General features: G+C 35.6%; 1 protein-coding gene across 9 annotated transcripts in view; it reads left to right on the top strand.

Moving 5' to 3' along the window:
• The window catches only part of LOC131685069 (adenylate cyclase type 3), a 145,020-nt gene that overhangs the window by 115,244 nt on the left and 17,116 nt on the right, over nt 1–12,660 (top strand). The gene's annotated exons all lie outside the window — the stretch shown is intronic.

Below are 12,660 nucleotides of genomic sequence, written 5' to 3'. Positions count from 1 at the left end.
GGGAAGAAAGAATTCTGTATTTAAACTAAGTAAAAAAAACAATATAAAATATTCATGATCAAACTCCAAAAATCATGAATATTCCATCTCGTATTCATGAAACTATTTGTGTTTCTACACAACGAGCTTGGATCAGTGGCGAATCCAAGGGGAGGATTCTGGGGAAAATTGTTGAGAAACACCAAATCACCGCTTAAAATGGTTTTGAAAATGAAAATATCTCATGTTACGGCAAATTTTAGTACGCTCAAATTAAAGCAACGATTTTTTAGAATTTCTTCGGGTTTTATGATAGCCCAAACTTCCTTTACAGCTATGGTAACGTTTTGTCACATAATGGGATGATGAGCAGAGGTGGGTAAGAAAACCAACCGGTACGTACATACACTAGTATGTATTGTTTTCAAAATCTCAACACGTGTAAACGAGTGATGCACATCGTATTCGGTTTGGATTTCGTTCACACGGTAAACGAAAGAAAAACCTCCACCGACTCTCAGTTTATAAAACCAAACCGAGCCGCTCAGCACCGTTTACATGTGTGTACGAATTTCAACTTGTGTTGATGTATTCTCAGCAGCGGTTTCGGTTTGGCTTTAGAAAACCGAGCCTGGTTTTTTCTGTACACGGTGCTTCGGTTGAAAGAAGAAGCAGTAAACTCGTATGCAGTGCTGCCGAATAGACAACTGAATTGAGTTCAATTAGTTGTTGAGAGTCAATGGGGTAATATAGAAATGGCTGGTTCTGAGCAGTTGGTAAAAGCTCAATAATTGTTTAAATTGAAATTAAAGAAAACAATGAAATCAGCGATGTCAATAAAATAACAAAAACAATAAAATCAATTAAATTAATGAAATCAATAAAATTAATTAAATCAATTAAACATGACTTGAATCACTTGAAACTTCACATTAGCACTCAATGCATTCAAAGTGGCCTGTATTTATATCGCCAATAGTCGTATCAATGAGGGGCCCTATAGAATTCTATGCAAATGATTTCACTCACACTACTTGGGGGTTTGTTTTCCTCCAGCTGCCATATGTAAAACTGTCAGTCAATTTGAACGTTTGAAATCGCTGGCCAAAAGTATTTATGATAGTGTTTAAATGCTCTGTATCACGTTGAAACTTATTTCGGAGACGTACAATACCGGCTGGTATGGATCTACAATGCAAATAATCCGACCGAAAAGTTATTTTCGATTTGTTTTCCTCCACCTATCAGAAATTATGACAGGTGGAGGAAAACAAATCGTTGAACACACTAATACAGTTACAGATTGTCAAGTACTCTATTCTCACAGTCACGTAGGGTGACCATATCAGACGAGTAAAAAAACAGGACAGTCGAAAGAGTACTGCTTCCCCTCGCTACCTCTCAATCGACATTGCCTTTTCCGCATGTTTTCGGCAGTTAACAAGTTCTGGGGTCTGGAAGGCAGAGCTTCGACATTAAAAAAGTTCTGGGAGTCTGGGAGAATGAGCTTTTTCGGATATACACAAAGGCAGTTCTTGCTACACCACCATCAGTAAACGTTTCATGCTGAGATGATCGGCGAAGAATTTTCAGTACTAAAAACACGACATTGACGTAAATCAGCAACATCAGCGATCCCAGCTTCCCTGCGCTATGCCTGGCAATCTCCAATGACAACTATTATCTCACGATTTGAGAGCTACGAAACCTACCGTTGTTACCAAAAATTTCGAAAATGTAGAAGATGCCAGCTTCTGCCTTCAAACTATCTACATAAAAACAAATAAATGCTTTGGTTGGTAAATGAATTTATATTTCCTCTACACTCAATTCCAATCTGCATGAAGTTTCAGTCAGTTGGAAAGTTAATGAATGAGGGAGGCGGTAAATCTGAATTCTGGTTTCGGTAAATACAAGCAGAAATAAGTAACTGATTTTGAAATTTCGCAGCACTGGTTTGAGCGCGACATTCCACACTCCCTGTTATGTAGGATGCTAGACTCGGCGGTTAGTCGCTGTTCAGCGTCCAGCGTGAAGGCATGTTAATCACCTATTAGCCATTTCATTTATTTGACACGCCTCAATGCATTACCTGAGCCGTGGATCTTTTAATATTATCAATGTGTAAATAAAAATAAATAAATCGAATTGGGGGTAGGCGTAGCGTAGTTGGTAAATCGATTGCCTTGTACGCAGCGCACCTGGATTCGAGTCCCGTCCCCGCACATAGGGTTAGAAATTTTCGTAAGACATTTTTCTAACCCGAAGAGGCAAATGACCTTAGGGTTAAAACCTCTATAATCAAAATAAAAAATCGAATTTTATTTATATCCATCGGATCTTGTGTACGCGCTTTGTTACTTTGCGTAAAGATCTTATTTCTTATTGAAGATCGATTTATTTCATTGCCTCTTGTTGCTTGTGGATCACTTAGTCCGCTTTCTCTCGGTTTTTCGTTTTCTTTCATGCTATCCTCGTTAATGCCCATACAACATTAATCCTGTTAATGCTGTATGGGCTTTCACGATTACCTGGTTTCAGTTGTTTGTGGGGGCTACGAGTCACGATCGCGTATCCGTGATCTTTGTTATTTACTTTATTATCGGTGGTGCTAGCAGTTGATTGAGAAGTAGTAGGCGCATCACAATGATCGGACACGCTGTGCGTAGGTTCTGTTGTTCCAGTTTTTCATTGGTGCCGGAGCTGCAACTCCAGTGGTTTGTGATTTAGTTGATGTTGATGAAGGCCTGTGTGATGGGTATGCTTGCAGTTGATATTGCTTCGTTAGAGGTTTGTGTACATGGTTTCTCGTAGTGTGTCTTCTTGTGTAACAATGTAGGGCACGCAGAAGTCTGTCCTTCATACGTGCACAGCGTGATTTGAGATTTGGTCACGCGTTTTGTTTTGAATTGAAAGTTCAGATATGACGGAATAGGTTCCGTTACTCGCATTTTCACAAAACAAACACCGTTGGAAATACCTAGAAAAATATTCTCCTGGTTTCAAACTTAAAGGATTCCATCTTACGTATTCCGACATGATGATTGTAATAAATTTAATAATAGTTCCCAGGTGTAGATCGTGCAGACGCATATCAATCTTATCATTGTGAATATAAACGGGTATCTTGGTCCTAACATTATCATGCTCCACGACGTATTGCGTGTTGTCTTCCATAGCATAGCTTTCCGTTATGGCCAAAGTTTTAATCGTTATCAGTAACGAGTGTGGTGGGCTTGTATAACGACGGCTTCCGTTATTCTGAACTGCATTTGCAAATTTGCTGTTGAATTTTGCTGTTGAGTTTCAAACATCTTAAAATGAATGATCGATATCGCACCCATGGAAGTAACGGTATTAGAATTATTCGATTGCTTTGCTTGTTTATAATACTGGCACAGTACATATAGACAGCAGACTTTAGGTAGAAACGTTCCTTTGATTCACTGCACTGTTAACAAGCAGAGCAACTGAATAGGTACTGGTATCGACCCTGTAGTAATTCCATAATCCCCAGCTCGAGAGAGCACTCAATGAAATTTTTCCACGATAGTTGATAATTGTCTAGTTATGGAATGGATTTCCAGTAAGACGAAAAAAAGCCACTAGCAAGAGAGCTCAAATAGAAGCAGAAGCACCAAAACGCCTTCTTTTCAGAAGTACCAAAGGGAATTCTGGTCCCGGATTGAAAGGCGATTTGAGCCGAGAAGAAGCGCTGGTAACCATTGTTTCATCGATATTGACGAGGCACTCTTGAGAGATTAAAAAAACCTTCGGAAGGTACAATGGAGAGATTCGATGGTATTAAGTTTTGTTTGTCGCATTCCGATGGAGGATGAGTATACGTTACAGTTATGGTTGCGGTCGGTCGTAACTGCGATCTGGAGCATAGTGAAAAGCGAAGACTGAATAAATAGAAATATATTAGGCTTCCAGGAGAAAAACCAGGACAAATCAAGCATTTTCCTCGTCTTCCCAGGACACCAGGACAGTCAATGCAAAACCAGGACATGTCCTGGGAAACCAGGACGTATGGTCACCCTACAGTCACGTCACTTAGTGACTAGAAATTTTTTTTGTTCTAGTCACTGGGTGACGTGACTGTGAGAATAGGGCCCGAGATCTAATCCACGTCTGGTTGCGCTGGTTAGTCGATTCTTGAATAATCTCGAGGACAAACTCGCATTTTGTATACATATATCCTTATTATTACTGCTATGGCGCATCGTATTGATACATCTATCCTTGCACAGAGGCAATTGCGTGTATGTGTGTGTGTGTTATTTACATATGATAAGCAACTCAGACGCAAGTGGGGGGAAACTCACGATTAGGTTCTTATTTACTGAGTGCTGGTAATACGTATTTCTGTTATTTTTGCTGTTACTGTACATCGTTTTGAAACATCTAGAAAGTTTGGTCGCGAACATTCGAGTTTAGAGAAAACTGCCACTAAATTATTCAATTACAAAAAAACTTAATTCATTGAGAACAGCAACCAACTAACGAATAGCAAAAACACTTTCATTTTATAGACCGCCATTAAAAACTTAGTTTCTTTAAGGAATAAATATTTCCGGCGATACCAGTCGATGTGTGTATGTAAATCTACTGCAGAACAATTAAACTTTTAAAAAATGTTGCGCAATAATTTGAATAAAAAAATTTGTTCACATTGTGTCCAATCACGAAGTTGTCTGTCTCATTACAACAAAACATGTAAAACGACCTTCAATCATTAATGTGGATATTGGTCCACAATATAACCATGCTAGTTATTAAATCATCATGAATAGGCCGCCATTTTGAATTTATAATTTACGACGCAATTCAAGTTTCGTTTCCTTGGAAATATATGCCTATTTAAATATGCATGCTTTTAAATGCTAAATCGTCGCGAAAATAACACCATATTGGGATGTAAAATGACGACGAATAACAATTTTTAATCTCCACACAACTTTTCGATATCAAAAATACCCTTGTTTCATGATATTTTTTACCATTAAAACGTTAATACCAGTAGTATTGAATATAGCTCGCCATTTCAGATTTTAAATGACGGCAGGCAACAATTTGCGATCTTTTGACATATTTCTTATATTTAAAATGTCCATGTCGCGTGATTCTAGATGACAGAATATCTTGAATATACCGTCATCTTAAATTTTGATCTGCTATCATAGGTATAAAAAACCTATTTTAATCCACTTAGCGGTGCAATTGTGCCTTTCTCAATCATGAATCACGAGAATGTGTGCGTTGTTTATATTCATTAAAAACTTTTAAATGCATATATTACATTTTATTATTATACATCACATGACAACTATATACAGGAAAATAAATCATTATTCGAGTTCTAAAATTTTGAAAAAGAAAAAACAGCCACGGTAATATTGAACTGAAAAAAGGTGCGAAATCGGCAGTCCCAAAAAGTCGATTTTCATAAAAAAAAATTTTCGAGATAACATAAAATCTCGACGTTTCATGCATTTTAAAGATGTTTGGCATCAAAAATACGAATTCGATTTCTGAAATTTCATGAGGTCCCCCCTTTGAAAAAAAAAATTTGAGTTCCGGCTTATATGGGAATTTCATATGTGACCGGACGGTTTAGTCTATATTTCCGGAACCATATAAGCGATCCGTACGAAATTTTATAGACATCTGTGGGATATTATAGCTATCATTTGGAACTAAGTTTGTGAAAATCGGCCCAACCATTTCCGGGAAACTGATGTGAGTTCGTAAATTTTGAAAGATGGCCGCTTTTCCCGGGCACTTCCGGAACCGTCTATGGTGGTCAATGTAGTCAACGAAAGTTTGGTTGGTCGTCGGTGACCTAGAACAGCAAATTTAAGTTGTTTGACAGACATTTTAGCGAAATTTTTACCTTTTTTGCTTTCATCGGAGTATCGGTTTGAATCACAATTTGCTATGTGATCGCACGCCACAGCCTGTAACTCTGGAACCGGAAGTCGGATCGGGATGAAATTAAATAGCCATTTACGGGGACGCAATACCTTTCATTTGAGGCCAAGTTTAGTCGAATCGGTCTAGCCATCTCCGAGAAACCGATGTGACTGTTATTCTGAATTTAGATACTTCCGCCGGGGCTTCCGGAACCGAGGATGGTGGCCAATGTGGCCAAATAGACTTTGAATGGATGTTAGTGACCTAATACTACAAATCGAAGTAGTTGTGGTCAAATTTTGGAAAAAATTTCACCTTTATGCATTCATTGCAGAATTTATTAAAATCGACATTTTCTGCGTGTTCGTACTCATCACCCTGTAATTCCGGAACCGGAAGTCGGATCCATTAGAAATTCAATAAAAGCCTATGGGAACGTTGCACCTTTCATTTGAGACTCAGTTTGTCAAAATCGGTTCAGCCATCTCTGAGAAAAATGAGTGACATTTTTGGTCACATACACACACATACGCACATACACACACATACATACATACACACACAGACATTTGCCGAACTCGACGAACTGAATCGAATGGTATATGTCACTCGCCCCTTCCGGGCCTCCGTTAAAAAGTCGGTTTTCAGAGCAATTGCAATACCTTTCTATTGAGAAAGGCAAAAAGCGGAGGCTATTAAATTTCCTTTTACTTTCGATTTTTGGGCAGTTTTCCATACCAAACATACTCATATTGCAAACTTCCTGATGATAAATCATTATGAAAATGTCGCAATATTGAGTTAAGGAACGCCATTCGTGACCACGAACATAATTTATTTGAACAGAAATATGTCTGAAGACATTTTTTCAATTACCGAAAAGATACCTTATATTATAAAGAAATTTGTTTAGAATTCTTAATAAAAATACTAGCAGCACTAGCACAGCCGACAAACATCAACCCGAATACACAACCGCAACACAACCGAAGTTTGGTTTCGTTATTCTCGTGTTTCCTTCCCATACTCGTGCACCGGTAAACGAAAATCAAAACCAAACCGCGGTGCAGTGTAAACGAAACTCGGTTTGGTTTTCGTGTCTCGTATAAGCACAACCAGCTACAAGACCGCACACAATGTAAAGGAAACATAAACACTTGTGAAAATTTGGTTTACCGTACCGGTACTCAACTGGTATTTTCCCACCTCTGATGATGAGCACTATTTCTATCAATTAAATGTATTGAACTTTGCAGCTGCCATTTTCCCCCACTAAACACAATTCACAAATATAAAATGACAAAAATCGACAGCTGTCTTGTAGCAAAAAGAAATCCCATTAGTGCAATAATAAATCAGTTAGTTGTCGAAATTCTACAGTCAATACGCGTTAAACGATGGATAGTTTTACGTATGAAATTTCATATGCTAGGACATAATGGGTTAAGGAGGTAAATCATGGTTTTAGTAATAACTCTTTTGTGATTTTATTCTTGATCTTATAATCGGATTACTTAGGGGGACTATTGAGACTCGTATTCATGATTTTAGGAGTTTAATCAGGATTTTCGTAATTTCTTTTTGTATTATCTTGGGATCGGATCGGATCGGATCTACCGGATTTTCACATGGGACAATGTGGCAATAGGAACTGGATTACGAAAGTGTAATCGCTCGGTGAATTATAAATCTTTGTTTGTATTGTTGACGCTCAGCGCAGTTTTAAATGTCTTTACGGACATCACATTGACCCTTATCAAATGAACCCTTTTAAGAAACAAAAATGAAATAAATAAATAATACTGCAAATTGTGTGAATTAGTTCACGTGAAATTTCAAAACCAAGAGCTGAATTTCATTAAAGTGAAAGTGGCTTTGTAAACTTATTCCGAGTATGGAAGAAATATTCTGAATAACGTATTATAAATTAAGAAATAGTGATCCATAATAGCCTGAGCTCTGCGAAATATTTGACGTGAAAGTATTAAACCGCATTGTATACTATTTAAATTGTATCATGAAAGCGGCCATAAATTTTATGGTTTCATGAACTATTTCATAAGAAAGAATATAAATACTACGAGCCAGGAACCATGGGACCGGATTGGACCCATGAATAATATTCTGAGCTTTTTTGAGTGCTTCATGAAAATGTTAAGACTGCGTGCAAAAATGTATAATATTGAAGGGTCATTCCATGTCAGATTGACAACCAATTCCTTCGAAATTTTTTATTGTATTCTTCGCGAAAAATTCGAAAAATAATTGATTCGTATTTTTTGTTTTTGGTGAATATGATATTTTTTAGATTATGATTTTTTGAACTTATGAAGTGCATAAGATTGGAAATTCTAATTACTTTCATTCATAAACCTTTCGATGTCTGAAAAAAGGTAATGGTTTTGTAATATGTTTTGTGTAGAGTGATCTCAAAACACTTTTCGAGATATTACAAAACAATAAAGGAAGGCAACTTTACACGGAGCGCCCTATGATAGGCCTTTATAATTGACATATCTCGTAAAGTTCCGTTCTGAAATTACTATAAATAACTTACGAATGTGTTGGTGACTATTTTGGCATAAAAAAATATTCCCGAAAGTAATACCAAGACTTGAACCAACAATTAATAGCTCACCAAAGACACCCCTTCACAGACTGAGCTACAGCGATACATAACTACGTGATTGGAAAGTAGAGATGGGCGGATGAATCACGAATCGATTAAAAGAATCGACTCTTCAAAAAGAATGAATGAACCACGAATCTCTTTTAACCCATTCATGCCCATGTTGTTTGTGGACAACAACGTTTTTAAACAACTATAACTTTTGATTGAGGCGAGATTTGTTCACAAAAACAAGTAAGGCTCATTAATGTGATTGTTGTCTTTAATTTGAGTATTAACAGTTACAAGGATCGGCTCTAGAACTGAAGTTATCGCAATTAGTTTGATTTGTTTCCGATGGAGCAGTGCTGCCAGGGACAGTTTACGTTGACGACCGGAAATGATTTTTTCATATATCTTCATTATGGTGCAACATTATTGAAAACTGATAAAACTTATCAATTTATACCGTCGTTGGCTACGTTTTCCACGTAATTGAACTGTTGTAATTATTCTAGAAGAACTGTATTGAGTATTACAAGGTAAAAATTGACCAGCTTCTAGCACTGCCATAGAAGTACCTATCTTTATGAAAATAGGCTTTTCGTGTTTCTTGACCCCACCGCTTTCAAAGAAAAATAGTTTTGAAACCCTACATTCACTAGAAAAAAGTTGGTCATGAAAGGGTTAAAGATCTGCGATTCACTGGAAAAGTGACTAATTATTATGACCAAAGTGACAGTTAACCATGATTATGAATCTTTAGAGCGAATGAAACCAAATGCATGACAAATATTATACACTAGACCGACTTTTTTAACTTTTTTCGGAACACTGCTAAATCAAATGGTAATTAGTTCCACAAATCATATGCCAAATAAAAGTTTTTTTCCTAGAGCTGTGGTTCACTCACAAGACTTTAGATGTTTCTACCGTGAAATATATGGAAAATTGGGAATAAACAATAAAAATTCAATAAAAACTCCCACAGTTACTCTGCATACCTCAAAACTTCAGATAATGTAGCATTTTTAATAACGAACAACTTCATTAAAAGTTGCAGAATGATTAAAGGTTACCGAACAAAGTTATTTAACTTCGAAGATCAAAAGAATTTTTGAAAATGTCCTATTCTAAGCATGTGCGAGAAAGAGAGGCAGCATATAACATTATATTACAAAATCTTTTTACTACGAAGTCGGATCAATTTGCAGTCTCCTGCAATGTTGATCCGTTCATCTTCAGCTATACATCTTAAAATTTTAGGATACATAAGATGATGCTGGTATTTCTAATTAAATTTACTGTTTCCATTGCCGATATTTCATATATTTTTACATACAAATTAAAAGATTCTTGTAAGCATACCAGAAACATCCGAACAAGTATATATTTGGAATAGGGCTTCTGGAGCCAATTACCAGTCTATTTAGTGGGAATTATGCTAAAACGCCAATACATACCTTCGACGTCAACATTTTCTCTAATAGTATTCGAGAAACATAAAATGAATTGAGTCCATTGTAGAAAATCGAACTATTTTAGCAAAATACTTCAAATATGTGCAACATGAAAGCGTTTCTTGAAGCTCTGGATTTTTGCTCGTTTTATCTCAATCATTTTTCAAAATACTAAAACGAGTTACTGAATTGATTAAAGGAGTCGATTCATTTTAGTGAGTGAATTGGATACCGTTCACTATCCAAACTGAATCTGTTTGCCCATCTCTAATAAGAACACAAGACCTAACATAAAGTAAGATTATTAGTGTTTCGGACTCTTCTCGTCAGTACCTAATATCAACTTAATACTAACCCGATCAGAAACACTTAATAGAAAGATTTCAAAACTATATCTCGCATTGTTACTTGTTATAAATTTCTGTTATTTTAACTACTAACGAGACCTTCTTTATAACACAATATGTTATAAAAACTGTGTTCTGTTATAATCTTGTTATTTCATTCTGATCGGGAAGCCATACTTTAGGTCTTGTGCACTTATGCACAAAAAAATTGGTCTTTTCCAAAATTTTTCCCTGGGGATATTCGGCTAAGCAAATCGCCTTTTTAGTTGGATAAATGTGAATGAATTTATTGGTCAAAGGTCCTAATTATTAATTTGAAACCTCAGCTACATTTTGGTGCCATAAAAGTTCATTTGCACCATTCCATGGCAGCGTTAGGCGACGATTTGCAAAACTCTACGTTTTTCCATCCTTTCGCAATGTAGGGGTCATTCGGACCTCTCTACGGGGCATTTTTTTTTCTTTTTTCACAGTGGAATTATGTTTACCTATGAAATATTTATTGGAGAAACTTCTTAAGAAACAAAAATATAAATGGCGTTACAAAAACCTAATCTGGCCACAGCTGTCGATTGCCACATCATGTATTTTCTTTATTGTGGCGTTTGCAATCGTGTGCGTAGCCGTAAGCCGGTGAAAATATCAAGCGCTAAATTTTATAAAATTCAAGTTTCAAAAATTATAACTTGATCGTATCGTAATATCGTGCTCAGCAAAATAAATACGTGTCGATTATTTTTTGCTAAACAACGCTAAACAAAATTCGAAAAATCAAATTTTGGTTTGAAAATCTGACGTTGAATGATTTATAAACTAAGTAACAAAGGTGAAATCGTTCGGTGGTATCTTATGGTTTTGTGATCTATTTCACGAGTATAAATATCCGATCGTGATCAATATATTATGAATCAGGTAGTAGTTTACGGAACAAAATTAGTTTCATGTATAATTAGGAATTTTGTGCCATTGCACGTTCACGTGAAATTATCAAGGCTAAGGTGTAAGTTGCTTAAACTATGAACTAGATCCTGGAAATGATTAGGGATATCTTTAAATTTGTGAACTCATTCATGACCACGATCAATTATAAGTTCACAAAGCAAAATTGTATCCATGAATACTATTCTGAGTTCTGTGAAATTGTATAGGTGAAAATAATACGACCAAGCACAAAGATGAATACTATATGAAATATATCATGAAAATAGAAACTTATTTTAGAGTCTTTTATGTGAAATATTTATCATGTACGAATGAGGAATCGCAAATGGAAGGAATATATCATGGATCAAGGAATAATATTTTGAATTTTATGATATAATGTGCGAGAAAATAACGAAGCTGTTTTGATTTTGTGAGCTAATTCACATCCATGAACACCAGAATTTTTTAAAATCTTTATTTCATTATATTACCAGATAAATTGGAAAAAACAACTCAATTGTCTGTCGAATTTTAGTTTATAGCTAAAAGTAACTAAATTTTTGATGCAAAGTTTTTTGGAGTATAATGTTTACATCTAAAGAAACAATTCTCAACCTGGCGACCGCGAATTAGTTGCTGGGAGTCCGCGAAGAATATTTTTCCTGGAGCATACAGAAAATTTGTCAAAGGTACTTTGCAGTTTTAGGTCTACAATATGAAAACCACAATAATTTTGCGATTTTTCCATGATAATTTTAAAAATTACTCAACATTCTTTTAAAGAAGCGTCTTTGTTTTAATAAAATTTTAGAAAGAGCATTGAATTTCGCATCTAACCACCTGTTTATCATTAAAATCGGTTGAAAATTGCAGTTATTATTTTTTTTCCAAATTAGAAACTTGCTCGCGTGAACTCTTAAGGGGTTAGTGAGGTATTGTCTACCATTATAAGATGCTATAATTATGTCTTCCGTTATTTTTTTCTATGTTTTTAATCTATTCTTTTTTAAATTTTATATGAGACTGTCCCCTTGAAAGTTCATAATTTGGAAAATAGATGATAACTCTGCCATTTTTCAACCGTTTTTTGATCATGAATAGATCGTTTGATGTGGAATTAAATATTCTCCCTAAATTTCAATTTAAACAAAGATGCTTTCTAATAATGTGGAGCAATTTTTTTATGAAAAAATCGCAAAATAATAAGTACATTCATATTGTCCCAGAACCGCATAGTACTTTTAGCAAAAGTACATAACATAGCATACCGTTGGAATAGTCATTTCATCTTCTTTCCAAAACACTTAGAGAATTTAAAATCTGTTTAAAAATGACCGCATAAAAATATTTTCGTGCTGCAAATCCTGAAAAACAGTTTTTTGCTATAAATCAACATTTATATTAATTTGATCAAACGTGGTTTTGT

This window comes from Topomyia yanbarensis, chromosome 2 (genome assembly GCF_030247195.1).
Source record: "Topomyia yanbarensis strain Yona2022 chromosome 2, ASM3024719v1, whole genome shotgun sequence".
Classification (NCBI taxonomy): Eukaryota; Metazoa; Arthropoda; class Insecta; order Diptera; family Culicidae; genus Topomyia; species Topomyia yanbarensis.
This window is presented reverse-complemented; position numbering and strand designations above follow the sequence as displayed.